This window comes from Leptodactylus fuscus, chromosome 10, assembly GCF_031893055.1.
Source record: "Leptodactylus fuscus isolate aLepFus1 chromosome 10, aLepFus1.hap2, whole genome shotgun sequence".
In the NCBI taxonomy this organism is placed as follows: Eukaryota; Metazoa; Chordata; class Amphibia; order Anura; family Leptodactylidae; genus Leptodactylus; species Leptodactylus fuscus.
The window spans coordinates 29073556-29087975 of NC_134274.1; positions in this window are offsets into that span (position 1 = coordinate 29073556).

A 14420-nucleotide genomic window follows, 5' to 3' on the forward strand; every position below is an offset into this window, starting at 1 on the left:
CATGTTGGTTTTGGAAATCGCAGCATGTCTGTGCTGCGGTTTCTACTGTAAACTTGGCATGAGATTCACACAGATTCCGCATAAAAATCCTGACCAAAAGTCCCCGTCTGAACCCGGCCTAAGATTGTTACAGAAAATCTTTAAAATTTAGCAAAATTTAAAATTATTTATATTTGCAAAAAATTTGAACTATAATTAACTACAAATGTAATTATGGTAATGTTCAATATGGTTATGTTCATAAGGAAACCCTTCTAATATGTAAATTAGGAGTAAGACCTACCATTTGTTTTCATTCTACATACTGCTTGAGCATGTCTTAGGGTTGGTTCACACTAGCGCTTGTATTCCGTCCGCAAGGAGTCTGCATGGAGACCCCCCCCCCCCCCCCCCGGACGGAATGCAATCACAATTGCAAGCGATGTGCTTGCAAAGCACATGGAGCCCATAGACTATAATGGGCTCCGTGTGCTTGCGGCGCACTGCCTGCACGAATGAATTGTGCAGGCAGTGCGCAGCAAGCACACGGAGCCCATTATAGTCTATGGGCTCCGTGTGCTTAACTGCACAGCGCTTGCATTAGCGTTGGTATTCCGTTTGGGGAGGGGTTTCCATGCGGACTCCTTGCGGATGGAATACAAGCGCTAGTATGAACCAACCCTTAGTTTAGCTTATAGTTTGTGAATGCTCCTTAGCTATATCACACACAGGGAGTCTGACATAATCTAGGAAACACCTCCTTGTCTTATTATTGGTTCACATTGTGGCTCTTCTTTTCAGAATGGCTGCCATTTATAAACTCAAGTCTATTACAGGCTCAACAAGAAGTCAGTGCATGGAGATCTTATTTCTATTAAAGTGAAGGCAGAAAGATTATACAGCGGAGATTACTAAACCAACACTGAGAAAAAGATTGTCAGGTTATGGATACATCTATAGGAAGCAAATAAGCCTTAGTAAATTCAATCTGGAAGGTTTTTGTCATATTTTTGACAACCACATAATTATATAGGTTTGTTTTTGTACTACAGAATTATTTCTGAGCTCTCAAGACAATTTTTTTTTATATAAGTAATAGCAATATTATCTGAACAAGATACGAGAAATACATTGAAGCACTCTGGAAAGCATTTTATGAATGTGACAGCTTTATAAATAACATAACTGGAAATAAGCCTACTATTTGCATCACTGGAAGTGTAAACTAACTGGAAATGAGCCTGCTATTTGTATCACTTGAAGGCTCTATCGTCTTGTTGGAGACATCTACTGTAGCTTCTCCCTAACAAAATGAGTCTGTATAACGTCTCTGTTTGTTCAAATCTCTGCGCTACCCTCCACTCGCACTCTGAGGCGCAGGAGACGTATTCAGTTTGATTCTTTGCTGTGTGTTTTTCGTTGCATAGTGTGAACACTGCTCTAGCTCAGTAATTGAATTACTACCACACCCATCTCCTGCACCTTGTTTCCCTCTGTTCATGAAATGGTTAATTCTATTCTTGCCTGTGTGATTGACAGACTGTATTCCAGTCAAGCCTAGGGTGGGTCTTGGGCTTTCTATATACAGGAGATCAGCCCTCACTGACTTGCTGGCTATTGTTACTCTGTCCTTAGGCTTTGTCCCTGCAAAGCTCCTCTTTCTGCTACTATTGTATTACTGATCTCTGACCCTTGGCTTACCCTTTGACTACACTCTTGGATTTTGATTCTGTACTGCATTACTCGACTGTTACTGGACCCTTGGCTAGTGGACCTCCCTTTGTTGTTGTTTATCTTGTCTGTGTTGTCACTTATATAGGAAGGGCTTGGCCGACCAGTTGTCGTCTATCGCTTAGGATAGGACCGGTAAGTAGGAAGCTAAAGTGGGGGGTTTCAGCTTAGGGCTCACTGTCTATTGTGCCCCTCCCCCCCCCCAGGGTTCACCAGCAGCTACTGGGGAATTGCTGCTCTAGCAATTCCCTTACAGTCTGAAAGTTCACTATTTTTTTTTTTTTTATAATAATCACCTTTCCAAGAGTTTGGCTCCTATCACAGATGTCTTAGAGCAAAGTTACATTGCCTGGCCACAGCTATTATCGATTTTATTAATAGTACCCGAAATTGCTAGATTATTTTAGATTTAGGTTATATCGAAGTGCGTTGGAAATGCTGGCTAATGATAACCAGTGAAATGACTTCAGATTCTCCACTGCTATTTTATTCAATGACTTAAGTGTTGTCTATTAAATTTCATTTTCGGATTCATTTTAATTCATTTTTTGTTATTCATATAATACTAGCATATTTTGCTGTGCTGAGGTTATAATTGTTGAATTAATAATGCTTGTGAGCCGGTCGCTCAGACAGTGACAATAATACAGTGACAATAATATGCCTCTAATGATATCAATAATGACTCTCAGTCATTTATAAGGAGAGAATATTTTTCTATTATAACGAATGGTGTCTTACAGCTTATAAATGGACATATCTGATTATAGGATGGGTGACCTTGTAAAAGGGTTGAAACTCAATAATGGCTGTCAGAATTTCTCTTTCCCATCGGAACTCTATATAACTGTTGGAACTGTTTCCTTATTAATATTGTCCATCCTCTGTTCCTCTGTTCCAATAAACCAATAGAATATTCAACTAAAACTTAAATTATAATTAGAGCCTGACTCAATGCAAACCTATATAACCTAAAGACTCAAGAGTCAAAATGATTGTAATGTAGAATACTTCATTATATTATCCAAATTCATGAACATATTATCATCACTATAAAATCTCAGTCCTTAAAAGAAAGAGGGACCACATATCAGAGGGCGAATATGGTAGTTATATGTACAAATAAGCCATCCTAGTAGCAGCATCATTATTATAATAGATAAACCACATTCAGGGGAAACAAATCAGTATCTATATCCTAAAGTATATCTATTAGAAGGTGTGAAAGCCATAGCGCTTACCTCTAAAGTGTTTATAAGGACACCAATGTCTGATGTGTTGTTATGAACCAAATGCAGTATAGGTCAGATAGTTAGTCCTGGGCAACCAGACTCCCCTGCACACTGAGGAAAAACAGCACTGGATGTCCAATGCCTTCCAAACCGAAGTGGAGCCAGGACCAAAAGGTCTTCGCCAGAGCTCCTGATGATGGAGATGGACTGGGTAAATTCTGGGACCCAAAACCAAAGCCGCCCAGAAAGTGTCGCACACACAGCGGAACACAGAAACCCAAAAACTACTCCAGCAGGTATGGAAGCAGATAAAACTGGTTAGCAGAAGTGAGTGCAGTATCAGGGGTTCACCAGAAGCAAAGAATTGTCGTACCAGCCGGGACGGCACCAGGAGGTCACGCAGTATCCAGGGATGAGACAAGACATAGTCAGACAAGACATAGTCAGACAAGCCGGGTCACACGCAGGGCGTCAGATGGTACAAAAGGATGGTACAAAAGGAGAGTCAGGCAAGCTGGGTTAAACTCTGGAGGTCACAGTACAAATTCGCTCATCAAGGAGATTGGTCTGGCAAGGAGGACTACAACAAAAGGCAAACAGCTGTACAAAAATGGCAGGCAGAAATTGTGGTGAGAAGACAAGCAGTCAGAATGCAGGAAACCAGGACAAAGCGCAAATAGGAGCTGACAAACAGGAGGAACTGAATAACCAGCGGCGAGCCAGAGCCAGAGTCAAACTTGAATAGACTCCAGTTCGCCATCTGACCCCAGAAGTCTGCGCTTCAGTACCAAAAGGAGACCGGCAACCCCCACAGGCTACTGCGGAGGTTCTGGTCCTCCCCCTGAAGGACCTGGAAGTGCTGAACCAGGCACAGCGAGAGGAGAGGACCGCCAACCTCTGTGCACCGTCACGGAGGTTCCAGCCCGGATCCTGACAACTTCTTTAAGAGATGTCTAATGGTACTGGAAAAGTGCCTTCTATATAAACTGCCTAATTCACCAGAGAAGGCTAGAAATGTCATAGTAAATATGACCTGAGCCATATAGCAAGTTTAATGGCACATGCGCAATTACCTTCAGTCGCCTTGTGATCAACTTATGAAATACGGTCTCCCTATTTTTTTTTAGAATTGAGTTTTATATATTATGATGAATACATGATTAAGATTTTGGACTTTTTTTATGGATATATACTAAAATTATTCTACTGGAGAATGTTTTTACTTTTTTGCCTGTATAGTTATATGTGTTCCTACAATATGTGTATATGTTTTTTTTATACCTTGAAAATTTGTTGTTCAAGAATCAAACAAGCTTTATTGGCATGTCCGAATAGATATTTGGCATTGCCAAAGCTAGTAAAGTGGGAGGGGAGAGTGGGGGGGGGTGATTTGGGGTATAACAGTCTGTGGGGTCTCATCTTCCTCTTAGTTGGCGACAGCTGGACACGTATTGGGCAGTGATCCCAACAGTGGACTCCTCTTCTCCCAGTGGGATGTAGAGTTTCCTCTTCTCACCTGCAGTTGTGAATTCTGGGATGTGGGCAGAGAGTCTTTGGAAGTAGACGGCCCTTACATTTGGTGCAGTTCATTATGCGGATGAAACGCTTACTGTAACTAGGTGCATATGTCTTTTGTCAGTAGCCAGTGGGGTGATAGCTGCCATGTTGCTTGAAACTGTACATTTAAAGTAATTTAATATATTTATAGGACACCATACCTTTGCTGTGTGGTAGTATAGTAACAGTATAGGTCATATGGAAGACACTTTGCAGGGTCCTGACATGGACCTGTTGGTTATCAATATGTACTTGGTTGCTAAAGTATGCCGAGTAGCCGTAGGTATATAGTAGATGGGAATAGTGCGTCACCATTGCAGTGAGAGGTGACATAGGGTACAGTGCCTGAGGCTAACCTTTATAAACCCATATGGCAGAGTATGACATAATCACATCACACATGTATCTGGTCACCTATAGCCAAATAGAAATGTAGGCAAGAACACATTTGTACCATTTTTAAATTTAGTAGAAGAGTTAAGAATGAAATATTTGCGAGACCATCTGTGAATTCTTTCTGATACTTTCAGACAACAATAGCCTTATTTGTAGTCTCCAAGCAGGCTGCTCGGAAATTGCTGGCAGCTAGAAAGAAGTATATTCTTAGATCATGTCTTGTGGCTTGTAACATACAGTATAAATTTGTTGTGGCAGAAAAGATCTGACTTCCATAGCCTTAGTAAGTACAGCAAAGCTAGGTAGTGTGAAAACATACCAGGGACTTGAAGTGTGAATGTGTCTGAGACAATTACATTTTTGCTTCATTTAACAACTTAATGTTCTTCTGAAAGTATTTGCAAACTTTAAATGATGAAGAGGTTAAAAGGGGAAGATTAAGTGCTATTGTTTTACTCCTACATGCCATCTAAATGCATCTCTTTTCATGTGTCAGTAATTTCGAGAAGATTGCAGAGCATAAAATTTTTTATTGGCTTCAAATTACCAGGCCCAGTTGAATAACAGTGATGCCTAAACATACACTATGAGAACATTATAACATTAGTTAACGTATCGGAAGATTTCAATGAGCAGTCATGTCAGTGTAATTGTGAGCATATGGGTATTCTAGGTCAACATCAGGATTCTAGTCTTGGTAACAGATGATTTCTGTATCCTATATTTTGACAGCAATTCCGCCATGTTGTCCTAAAGCGTTTCATGTCTCAACAAGATGGAGGGGAAATCCTCAGGGGATTTCTAAGTATGAGCCCAGTGTGGAGTGAAAACCCTTCAAGCTGCTCAAAAATATGTTTCAATAGTGAGCTTTCTGGTTGTAGGGCTATAGAGGTAGATGCTCAACCCTGAGCGCAGGGGAGCATTAGGTACTAGTTCGCACGGGAGAAGTTAGCAGTGGATTTTGACTCAGAATCCACCTCAAAATCCGCTGCCAAAAATGGCTCCCATTGAATTCAATGGGAGCCACTCGCTTCTTTTTTCCACTAGCTAGTAGCTGGAAAAATAAATGAGCTGCCCTATCTTGCCACGGACACCGCGGCTGAATCAGCCATGGCATCTGCAGCGTGGATTTATTTGGGCCTAATCCAACGGAATGTGTACATGCGGAGCTCATTTAACTCCATGTGAACTAGCCCTAGTGTCAGCAGTGGTCCTGTAACTCTGGTCCTTGTAAGTTTTCTAGATATTTGACAATAGATATTTGGATTATAAAGTTTATTTAATAACATTATAATTGCATGCTTTGGTGATTTTATTTTCATAACCCTATAAGGGGACTTGAACCTGTGATACTGTAATATTGCAGTTTGTAGTAAATTCTCTATTACCATTGAACCCTGTCCCAGGCAGATCACAATAGTTATATTCCTATAAAAAGCCAAGGAGCCATTAGAAGGCTCCCACCATAAGAACACGCATCCGAGGAGGGGTCAGCGAAACGGTTTGCAATGAGCTGGGTTCATTACAAGTTTTCTGCACCAACAAACCACTGTTATAATCTGGGGTCTCTTCAATCACAAATTTCTGCAAAAATATTATATATTGGTGCAGCGCTAACAATTCAAATCTTTGCCATGAGTGAAGAAAAGTTTAAAGGGGTTGTCCCATGAAAAGCATTCTATCTATACTGCTAGTTTGTGTGGATATAAGACATTTCCTAAATACATTGCTTTATCAAAACTGCTTTGTTTGGCCAGTATCTTAATTCATTCACTTCATTGCTGACACTGCATTTCTATGGTTTCTTATCTGCTCAGTTCCTAAGTGACTTAGCTCCCTGCTCTCAGGGGGGGAGGGAGGGGCTGAGTGCTGGGAGCAGCTCTGAGCTGTGTGTGTCTGACAAGCAACGGAGCTCCTCAGATGGGGGAGGTGAGAGCTCTGGGATTACTGAGCTGTCTATCTTCAGCTTTTCCACTTATCAGCCAGTTTAATTGAATTTGGCTGATAAGGGCTGAGATAAGGAGTCCTTTACCTGTAGTGCAAGCTGACTCAAATCCAGCTCTGCTACATCATTTTCCACATCAGCTTTATACTGTGGTAATGCATTTACAACCAATCCCGCATTACTGACTGCAAACATAGCAGATAGCAGAGCAAGTGAAACCCCACCCACCAATGTGCCGATTAATCCAGGAAGTAAAGAGAGCACAGAGCCTGTAGGTTGCAGAACAAGAGTTATAGGAATACCCCTTTAAATGCAATTTATGTTGAGGCCCCACATTGCGGAAATCCAGCGTTTTTTTGTTTCCGATTTAGCTGCGTTTTCAGTGTATTGAAAATGAAGCACTTAGATGTTTCCCTTTAGTTTAATCCACTCCTGACTTTGACTAAAAAAAAGCAGCAAGATCTGCAATAAAAACTGTTGCGTTTCCACAATGTGGGGCTTCAGCCTTAATCAGGGAGATTAGTTAGAAATGTAACTTATTTTTTCCATTTCTAGTATTTGTTTCTGGTAAAAATTTCTCTATTGCAAATGACATTTCTAAAATTAAATATTCAAATATTCAGTTTTTGTCCTAGGTGAAATATGATCAAAACTCATAAGAATAACCACAAGAAACAAACCAATGCCACGAGAGAGCAATCAGGTCAGCAAACATGGAAATAAATATATAAAATGTTGATTACTAATGACAGCAAGACAAAGTCGCAATGGATTAAAGCATACAAGTAGCAAACATGATGATATACTGCACTGTGCCTTTGATGCATCGGAATCATACTGTGATTAGCGGGAATACAAACAAGTCAGATACAATGGGTAAATTACATTGCTCAATACAAAGAGAATGGCAGATCATACAGTTAATCATAGCAAGAAAGAACTTGTGTTTCTTAGTAACTGCTGCAAACAGACAAAAAATACTCTACACCAAAAATAGTGAAATTATTAAACAGATTTACATTAGGTTCATACCCGTGTTTGGATTTCGGTTCTTTGGGGATTTGAAGAATGGAAACCAAATCTGCTTAAAAAGCATTTACCTGCGGAAACCCACAGGCCCCATTGACTATAATGAGGTCCGCCCAAAAAGTGCAGAGAAAAGTCCTGCTACATTTTTCAATCATATGTAGGGACGTAAACCGCAAATGTAGAGCAGCCTTAGCCTTGTTATGGATACGTTACATGAATGACAGAACTTTCTAAGCGGAGCACCACTGATTCAAAGTTTTTGTGTCTACTCCCTTAAGAAATCCCAGGTTTATGTGGGCCCTTTCTGCAGTGTCCTTCATGGTGCAACTCATGTATTGCACCTCCAAAAGTTGTCACAGCAAAAATCCTCCCAAAATGGGTGGTTTTGATATGCTACACCTGCTAGAATTGCAATGCCATGGATGCCTGTGTATATTCACACAGTGCAATGGCTTCTTATTCCTCCACACAGTATAATGACCCCCTTAAAACCCCCCATAGTCTAATGCTCTCTTTATTATGATCCCATACAGTGTAATGGTCCATTTCTACCCACATGTGGTATAAAGGCCACCTTACTATGCCCTATTATATATGCTGTCCCCCTTGTGTCTCCATTATGCTCCTACACAATCTAATAGCTCTTTCATTAAGACCCCATAAAATATAATGGCCCACTTATTGTGTAATGTCCACCTTGTGGCCCTCAACAGTATAATGTCCCTCTTTTGGTTGGCTCACAGTTTAATGGACCCATTACACCTTATGCTTCTACCCCTGCATTACAATGTTGGGGGGCCCTAGAGAGTGAGCATTGAATACAGACCCCTTCAGTCTGTTGCGGCACCATCACACATACCTCAGTGCTAGAGGAGGGAAGCGTTGGGGAATCCCAATAGCTATGTGTGGTGAGTAATAATGAATAGAGATGAGCGAACAGTGTTCTATCGAACACATGTTCGATCGGATATCAGGGTGTTCGCCATGTTCGAATCGAATCGAACACCACGTGGTAAAGTGCGCCAAAATTCGATTCCCCTCCCACCTTCCCTGGCGCCTTTTTTGCACCAATAACAGCGCAGGGGAGGTGGGACAGGAACTACGACACTGGGGGCATTGAAAAAAATTGGAAAAAGTCATTGGCTGCCGAAATCAGGTGACCTCCATTTTAGACGAATAGTGGATTTCAAATCCGGGTCATATGAGAATGTGAACTTTGTGACTATGAGACAGGGATAGCTGTACAGGCAGGGATAGCTAGGGATAACCTTTATTTAGGGGGGAATGTTATTAAAAATAACTTTTTGGGGCTCTATCGGGTGTTTAATTGTGATTTTTGTGAGATAAACTTTTTCCCATAGGGATGCATTGGCCAGCGCTGATTGGCCGAATTCCGTACTCTGGCCAATCAGTGCTGGCCAATGCATTCTATTAGCTTGATGAAGCAGAGTGTGCACAAGGGTTCAAGCGCACCCTCGGCTCTGATGTAGCAGAGCCGAGGCTGCACAAGGGTTCAAGCGCACCCTCGGCTCTGATGTAGGAGAGCCGAGGGTGCACTTGAACCCTTGTGCACCCTCAGCTCTGCTACATCAGAGCCGAGGGTGCGCTTGAACCCTTGTGCACACTCTGCTTCATCAAGCTAATAGAATGCATTGGCCAGCGCTGATTGGCCAATGTATTCTATTAGCCTGATGAAGTAGAGCTGAATGTGTGTGCTAAGCACACACATTCAGCTCTACTTCATCGGGCTAATAGAATGCATTGGCCAGCGCTGATTGGCCAGAGTACGGAACTCGACCAATCAGCGCTGGCTCTGCTGGAGGAGGCGGAGTCTAAGATCGCTCCACACCAGTCTCCATTCAGGTCCGACCTTAGACTCCGCCTCCTCCGGCAGAGCCAGCGCTGATTGGCCGAAGGCTGGCCAATGCATTCCTATGCGAATGCAGAGACTTAGCAGTGCTGAGTCAGTTTTGCTCAACTACACATCTGATGCACACTCGGCACTGCTACATCAGATGTAGCAATCTGATGTAGCAGAGCCGAGGGTGCACTAGAACCCCTGTGCAGACTCAGTTCACGCTAATAGAATGCATTGGCCAGCGCTGATTGGCCAATGCATTCTATTAGCCCGATGAAGTAGAGCTGAATGTGTGTGCTAAGCACACACATTCAGCACTGCTTCATCAAGCCAATACAATGCATTAGCCAGTGCTGATTGGCCAGAGTACGGAATTCGGCCAATCAGCGCTGGCTCTGCTGGAGGAGGCGGAGTCTAAGGTCGCTCCACACCAGTCTCCATTCAGGTCCGACCTTAGACTCCGCCTCCTCCGGCAGAGCCAGCGCTGATTGGCCGAAGGCTGGCCAATGCATTCCTATGCGAATGCATACTTAGCAGTGCTGAGTCAGTTTTGCTCAACTACACATCTGATGCACACTCGGCACTGCTACATCAGATGTAGCAATCTGATGTAGCAGAGCCGAGGGTGCACTAGAACCCCTGTGCAAACTCAGTTCACGCTAATAGAATGCATTGGCCAGCGCTGATTGGCCAATGCATTCTATTAGCCCGATGAAGTAGAGCTGAATGTGTGTGCTAAGCACACACATTCAGCACTGCTTCATCAAGCCAATACAATGCATTAGCCAGTGCTGATTGGCCAGAGTACGGAATTCGGCCAATCAGCGCTGGCTCTGCTGGAGGAGGCGGAGTCTAAGGTCGCTCCACACCAGTCTCCATTCAGGTCCGACCTTAGACTCCGCCTCCTCCGGCAGAGCCAGCGCTGATTGGCCGAAGGCTGGCCAATGCATTCCTATGCGAATGCATACTTAGCAGTGCTGAGTCAGTTTTGCTCAACTACACATCTGATGCACACTCGGCACTGCTACATCAGATGTAGCAATCTGATGTAGCAGAGCCGAGGGTGCACTAGAACCCCTGTGCAAACTCAGTTCACGCTAATAGAATGCATTGGCCAGCGCTGATTGGCCAATGCATTCTATTAGCCCGATGAAGTAGAGCTGAATGTGTGTGCTAAGCACACACATTCAGCACTGCTTCATCAAGCCAATACAATGCATTAGCCAGTGCTGATTGGCCAGAGTACGGAATTCGGCCAATCAGCGCTGGCTCTGCTGGAGGAGGCGGAGTCTAAGGTCGGACCTGAATGGAGACTGGTGTGGAGCGATCTTAGACTCCGCCTCCTCCAGCAGAGCCAGCGCTGATTGGTCGAGTTCCGTACTCTGGCCAATCAGCGCTGGCCAATGCATTCTATTAGCCCGATGAAGTAGAGCTGAATGTGTGTGCTTAGCACACACATTCAGCTCTACTTCATCAGGCTAATAGAATACATTGGCCAATCAGCGCTGGCCAATGCATTCTATTAGCTTGATGAAGCAGAGTGTGCACAAGGGTTCAAGCGCACCCTCGGCTCTGATGTAGCAGAGCTGAGGGTGCACAAGGGTTCAAGTGCACCCTCGGCTCTCCTACATCAGAGCCGAGGGTGCGCTTGAACCCTTGTGCACACTCTGCTTCATCAAGCTAATAGAATGCATTGGCCAGCACTGATTGGCCAGAGTACGGAATTCGGCCAATCAGCGCTGGCCAATGCATTCTATTAGCCCGATGAAGTAGAGCTGAATGTGTGTGCTAAGCACACACATTCAGCACTGCTTCATCACGCCAATACAATGCATTAGCCAGTGCTGATTGGCCAGAGTACGGAATTCGGCCAATCAGCGCTGGCTCTGCTGGAGGAGGCGGAGTCTAAGATCGCTCCACACCAGTCTCCATTCAGGTCCGACCTTAGACTCCGCCTCCTCCAGCAGAGCCAGCGCTGATTGGTCGAGTTCCGTACTCTGGCCAATCAGCGCTGGCCAATGCATTCTATTAGCCCGATGAAGTAGAGCTGAATGTGTGTGCTTAGCACACACATTCAGCTCTACTTCATCGGGCTAATAGAATGCATTGGCCAGCGCTGATTGGCCGAATTCCGTACTCTGGCCAATCAGCACTGGCTAATGCATTGTATTGGCTTGATGAAGCAGTGCTGAATGTGTGTGCTTAGCACACACATTCAGCTCTACTTCATCGGGCTAATAGAATGCATTGGCCAATCAGCGCTGGCCAATGCATTCTATTAGCGTGAACTGAGTTTGCACAGGGGTTCTAGTGCACCCTCGGCTCTGCTACATCAGATTGCTACATCTGATGTAGCAGTGCCGAGTGTGCATCAGATGTGTAGTTGAGCAAAACTGACTCAGCACTGCTAAGTCTGCATTCGCATAGGAATGCATTGGCCAGCCTTCGGCCAATCAGCGCTGGCTCTGCCGGAGGAGGCGGAGTCTAAGGTCGGACCTGAATGGAGACTGGTGTGGAGCTATCTTAGACTCCGCCTCCTCCAGCAGAGCCAGCGCTGATTGGTCGAGTTCCGTACTCTGGCCAATCAGCACTGGCCAATGCATTTCTATGGGGAAAAGTTAGCTTGCGAAAATCGCAAACTGACAGGGATTTCCATGAAATAAAGTGACTTTTATGCCCCCAGACATGCTTCCCCTGCTGTCCCAGTGTCATTCCAGGGTGTTGGTATCATTTCCTGGGGTGTCATAGTGGACTTGGTGACCCTCCAGACACGAATTTGGGTTTCCCCCTTAACGAGTTTATGTTCCCCATAGACTATAATGGGGTTCGAAACCCATTCGAACACTCGAACAGTGAGCGGCTGTTCGAATCGAATTTCGAACCTCGAACATTTTAGTGTTCGCTCATCTCTAATAATGAAGTCTATACTCAAGGTTCCCTCACCGAGTCATTACCAATGTAATGAGTTATTCCATTTGTATTGATGGAATCATTTGGCAGGTGCTCAGTGGTCCCTGCTCATTTTTTTATGGTTGGAAATCAATAGTGGATGTGCCTGAATTCTTTACATAAAAAAATAAATAAATGACAAATTATTATTTTTGTGTGAATACAAGTATGGAATTTACAAAAATAGAAATATTTTCATTGAAACCTGTTGTTTACCGTAATACAATCAGAGAGCATGGGGAAATAACCAATATGGAGCAAAACATTTTTTTGTGTTATTACTAGTATACTAGTTTGTGCAGAGTATATAGTGCATTTTGGGAGTAAAGTAAAATAATTAATGACCTTGTTGTTAAATGACTATATTTTTCTGACATAAGTTTTAGTTGAAATTTATGCCAGTTCCTAACTGGTGTAGATCTCCAATCTGGTACACGGGGCCAGAGCCTCTTCATAAATCAACCATGTACTGTACCTGTCAAGGACTTTATTAAGCTTAGTATAAGACATGCGAGTCTTAATAAATCTGCCCCACTGTTTTAAAGAGGCTAAAAAAATATGACATATCCTATTTTTGTTTTCTTTCACGGATCCATCAATACACTCAAATCTATAAGGGAACTGTAAAAATGGCTGCCCCACAAACGCAAAATAGCCATAAAAGTCAGATGTTGCACTCGGTTTTCACAAGACTAAGAGTGGTAACAAAAGCCATTGCAGGTCGGAGGGCCCTGCATGGCATAAACACCGCGGTTTGACTGCAATGAAAAAAAAAATCTCATCCTCACATTGAAAAGCATGTCAATTACACCTACGGTAATGTTTACAGTTTTCCTATAGGTATAATTGAAGCAGAAAGTCTGCAAACTGGAGAAAAACTGCAGATTTTCTGTGAAAAGTGCTGCGGTAAAAAAATAAAAAAATCGCAACGTGTTGCCACTGTGGTTTTTCCCGCAGTGCTTATTGTGGCCTGCTACTTTACAAGCTGAAAGCAATGGAAAAAAAACCCCTTAAGTTACGTTAAGAACCCACGTTGCGGGAATGCACCTTTTTTATTGCAGATTTTGCTGCGGATTTTCAATTCAAACCCAGTAGTGGCTACATAGGAAATGGGAAATATATAGGAAGCTCATATACTTCTTCCTTCTACTCAATCCACTCCTGGCTTTGGCTCAAGAAAGCACAATAAAAATCTGCAACAAAAAAAGTTGCTTTTTCGCAACTTTAGCCTTAAAGGGATAGGCAACTTTTTGCTTGATACTTAAATATATTACACTTGTTCTGTATTACTAAATGTTGGATAAGGCAGTATTATAGAAGTAAAAATACTAGAAAAGCAACAATTCCATACCAACATCTCCTAGCTAAAGCCGGCACTATATAGTTGCATTGCAGCTTTAAGAATGCTGTCCTTTTTTGATCCCTTGTATTTTCCTGCTCCGTATAATTTGCTGCCTTATAGATAATTATCTGCAGCGTGAAAACAGGAACCATCAAGGAGCTCTATCACAAGAGGTTAAATTTATCTCTTTGTGTACAACAAAACCAACCTTATGTGAAATGATAGAAGATGGCCATAAAGAAGCATAGCACTTAATAATGTACGTGTCCTCCTATTGATTTTGTTTTTCTGCTATGTAGCTGAAAGTGTTCTATGTGTCTTTCACGGTGAAAAAAAAAAAACCTTGCTCCAAGCATTATAATCAAACACATATTGTTTCAAATATATTGAAGATTTAACAGT